At 39.6% G+C, this 5,000-nt stretch overlaps 1 protein-coding gene across 1 annotated transcript in view; it reads left to right on the top strand.

The window, feature by feature from the left end:
• Nucleotides 1-5,000, top strand: part of LOC130238782 (homer protein homolog 3) — a 34,008-nt gene that overhangs the window by 1,134 nt on the left and 27,874 nt on the right. The window lies entirely within an intron of this gene.

Here is a 5,000-nt window from a genome sequence, read left to right on the forward strand (position 1 = left end):
GCCATTCCAGATGACTTTATTAATCAGTGATTTGAGTCATTGCAGAGATGTATGGATGCAGTCCTCCAAGCTCATGATGGAGTCAGACACAATATTCATTCTGTTTCCACTGCAGCATGACCACATATTCTATACTGGACATTATTGAAGGTTCAGTGACGAGACTTTTGTCTAAGCAAAGTCAGACCTTACTGTCCTAATTAAATAATTAATAATCAAGGCCTGATCATATTTTATTGTGGTCAAATAAGCGTAATCTGAAGGCCTTTGTCTTTCATATAAGCCACTTCTGATACCAAATGATCAACCTGAAGTCAGGTTATTATTTGCTGTTCCTAAAACTTGGATAGGCGACAACACTTTTGTCAGGGAGTGTATGTTTGTTCTCATATTCACTCTCAATTCTGCTTCAGTTTCACTTTTGTCTGAATCTGTCATCGTTACACAGAATCCAATAGGTGCGGTGGCCGAGAGAGCTTAACGTGCTGCAGTTAAAAAAAAAACACTCGTGCAATTACAAAAATTAAGAAAAGATTTGATTATTCTGATTACACCATTCCCTTGTCTTTTGTATGTTATTAGCCTAAATAACCATAACCTAAATTGCTGGGACTGTCACGTTTTTGGGTCCCCTTGAAACATTTGCGTTGGGTTCTGTGCTATCCGCTTGTTAAGTCGTGAGATATGAAATCCTGTTTCTGGGTTGAAGCCGCTACACATTTGAATTGATAAGATATTCGTTTATGACCACGTTTCAGTCATATTAAAGTGAATTTCATATAAAATCATGGTGTACATGACAGTCTCTGGACTCTGGACTAAATCACTTCCTGGCCATCGGATATTTGGCATGGATATATATATAGTGATGGGGATTTTCCAAAGTAGTAATGTAATGTAATGTGTATTTATATAGCGCATTTATGGTGTAAGGCCATACACTCAAAGCACTTCACAATAATAAGAAGGGTCTCTCAACACCACCACCAGTGTGCAGCATCCACTGTATGACAGCAGCCACAGGACAACGATGCCAGTGCGCTTACCACACACCAGCTATAGGTGGAGTGGAGAGACAGTGATAGAGCCAATTCAGTGGATTGGGATAATAAGGCCATGATGGGTAAGGAATTTGGCCAGGACTCCGGGGTTACACCCCTACTCTATTAGAAGTGCCATGGGATTTTAATGACCACAGAGAGTCAAGACCTCGGTTTAACATCTCATCTGAGAGACAGTGCTCACTGACAGTATAGTGTCCCCTTCACTATACTGGGCATTAGTACTTACACAGACCACAGGTTGAGCACCCCCTGCTGGTCTCTCTAACACCACTTCCAACAGCAACCTAGCTTTCCCATGTGGTCTCCCATCCAGGTACTGACCGAGCTCAGCCCTGCTTGGCTTCAGTGAGTACCCGGTCTTGGGCTGCAGGGTGATATGGCTGTGGCATCATTTTATAATTGTTTTTATTACCATTTGTTGAGTCTCCCTATACAGTTTGATTGAGCACTTAGACCCGGAAGCCACATCATGTGACATCACACTTAACAAGCGGATTTGCATGTGTTGTGAGAAAATGCAAGTGTTTTCTTAAATTGTTTGCATTGTGAGAAAATGCAGCTCGTTTTTTAATGTGTTTGCATTGAGGATTTGCAACACATATTGTAGGGGAAACAACTGTTTTAACCCAGAAATGAGTGGCCTATCAAATGAAGAAGAGCCAGCATCAGAGATTCAATTAAAGAGAAAGTTTACTGAAGATAGTTTGCAGTGTCGTCAGCAGAAGCCAGCTTCAACACTCTGGTAGAGTTCGTAGGCTGCTCTGCTCACAATCTCAAAACAACAACAATTATACTCTCACATAACACCATTAGCTACATCAGTCCCACTCCCCATAGTCCAAACACATGCGCTATAGGTGAATTGGATGAACTAAATTGGCCGTAGTGTATAATGTGTGTATGGGTGTTTCCCAGTACTGGGTTGCAGCTGGAAGGGCATCTGCTGCGTAAAACCCTCAATGCTGGATAAGTTGACGGTTCATTCCACTGTGGCGAGCTCTGAAATAGAGGCTAAGCCAAAGGAAATGAGTAAATAATATATTAATTCAGTATTAGTTAATGCAGAGATGGTAGGTAAGTTGTTTTTAACACTGAGCCCGGTCTGCACTGATGTGAATGACATTATTTTGTTTTCTCTCAATGCTCTCCTTCTGGACACTGTCAGTTCTCTCAGGTGAGTGTGACATTTATCTTGAGCGCAGGATTCAGAAGTTTGTGCATATAAGCTCTTGTTGATGTTGGAAAGGGGCTTTTGCTTTATCTCACACACGCACACACACACACACACACACACACACACACACACACACACACACACACACACACGATGCATCCCATGAGCTTCACAATCAGCTGAATCCCATGGTGAGCCCTGCGGATTCATCTGCCACTGCAAACCAGGTCACACACACACACACACACACACTTAAACGCATATACTTCACTATGTACTAACTCAAACAGCTGAAGTCAGAATTATTAGACCTCCTGTATATTTTATTCCCCAATTTCTGTTTAACGGAGAGAAGATTTTTTTTCAACACATTTCTAATCATAATAGTTTTAATAACTCATTTCTAATAATATCCATGCCTAAAATTTATTTGATCTTTGCCATGATGACAGTAAAGAATATTTGACTAGATATTTCTCAAGACACTTCTATACAGCTTAAAGTGACATTAAAAGGCTTAACTAGGTTAATTAGGGTAAAGTTAGGGTAATTAGGTAAGTCATATATATATATATATGTATGTGTGTGTGTGTGTGTGTGTGTGTGTGTGTGTGTGTGTGTGTATATACACACACACACACACACACACACACACACACACACACACACACACACACACATATATATATATATATATATATATTGACTTACCTAATTACCCTAACTTTATCCTAATTAACCTAGTTAAGCTTTTTAATGTCACTTTAAGCTGATTACTAGTGTATTGTTATTATTATTGTTATTATTATTATTAGTGTCTTGTTATGTAACACAATACAGTTTCAGTTAGTTCTAGTTTTTTGAAAAACTCTCGTTTTTATTTTTATTTCAGTTAACGACAATTATTTTACATTTTAGTTTTTGTCTTTTCGTTCGTTTTCGTTAACTATTATAACCTTGATTCAAAGTAGCGTCGCCGCGTAAAAGCACGTTATTTATGCATATTACACTTCCAACTGTACAGTGTGTTTTCTTTTTCTTATAATGCACAGAGTTTTGAGGTTAGATTTGCCATTCACTGACAGTCGGACAGGCTCATCCAGTTCATCAAACTCCATCTTTTAAAATCGAAATCGGAAGCAGAATAAAACGCTCTCCTCATAAAGCCGGAGAATCAGCGCGCTGCTACAGTGAAAACTTCGATGATTCGATTCGTGACATCTGATTGGTTCACAGGATATAGCGGCTTTTGCTGTCAAAGGCAAGTGGCGTTTAGCGGCTTTCGCATACAAACTGTTATTTCTGAATGCGCTGGGATTTAGATGATTTAACGCAAATCTATTTGTTGATGGTGTACTACATGCCTGAAGAATTCACTCAATGCCATTATCTCATTTTTGGCGGAAGTGTCGTTTAGCGGCTTTTGCATCTGAACTATCAAATATAGCTTAAGGGGCTAATAATTTTGAGCTTAAAATGGTGTTAAACTGCTTTTATTCTAGCCGAAATAAAACAAATCATACTTTCTCCAGAAGAAAAAATATAGGAAATACTGTAAAATAAAATCCTGAATCTGTTAAACATCATTTGGGAAATATTTGAAGAAGAAACAAATATGAGGGTGAATAATTCTGGCTTCAGCTGTACCTGTGGATTCTGAAATAAAGAAAAGGACCGACTGAAAATAATAAATGACCACTTATGCATGTAAACATGTAAATATGGTGATTTTATCGCAGGCCTATTTGTCGTGATTCTGCTCATTACGCTGCATTTGTTCACCTTTTGTCACTGCGGGAGAATGAATGCTTCGCAAACTCACCTCCTGAAATCTGGGTCATTCATCAATGGTGCCATTTGTACTAGAAATATGTGTGTGTTTCTTTATTTCGTACAACAAAAAAGGGCAGTGCTGACATACTCTTCCAAAAACACTATGAAACGCCAATATCAATATATACATAATTTACTGCAACTTTATATAATACACAGGTGACGGGGTGGCTCAGTGGTTAGCACTGTGGCCTCACAGCAAGAAGGTGGCTGATTTGAGTCCCCGGCTGGGTCAGTTGGCATTTCTGTATGGAGTTTGCATGTTCTCCACGTGTTGGCGTGGGTTTGCTCCGGTTTCCCCCACAGTCCAAACACATGCGCTGTAGGTCAATCGGATGAACTAATTTGGCCGTAGTGTATGAGTAAGTGTGTGTGAATAAGTGTGTATGGATGTTTCCCAGTACTGGGTTGCAGCTGGAAGGGCATCCGCTGTGTAAAACATATGCTGGATAAATTGGCGGTTCATTCCGCTGTGGTGACCTCCGAAATAGAGACTAAGCCAAAGGAGAATGAATGAATGATTTTAAATCAACAGTATTTACTAGTGGTGGGCAAAGCGAGGCTTTGTGAAACACTGAAACAGTTAAAGCAAATGTGTCGAAGCTTCGAAACGTTTCGAAACCCACTCTACAGTGACACCTAGTGGTCATTTTTTTTGTATTGCACTGGAATAGCTTCAGCAAAGAACAGTTGAGCAAATCGAGGTATGAAACCCCACTTTGTAAGATGGAATCCTCAAGTGAAATAGTGGAGTGGTTAGGGTTCCTGACTTCCATGCAGGGATTGTTGGTTCGAATCCAGGCTGATATAGCTGTTTTGAAATGCTTTAATATCAGTTTGAGATGCTCTGTTCTTGTATCGGTTTGTTTCAACATTGGTCTGACATCCGAATAAACACTTTGTGAATAAATATGGCTTGTTTTGGTCAT

This window comes from Danio aesculapii, chromosome 2 (genome assembly GCF_903798145.1).
Source record: "Danio aesculapii chromosome 2, fDanAes4.1, whole genome shotgun sequence".
Taxonomy (NCBI): Eukaryota; Metazoa; Chordata; class Actinopteri; order Cypriniformes; family Danionidae; genus Danio; species Danio aesculapii.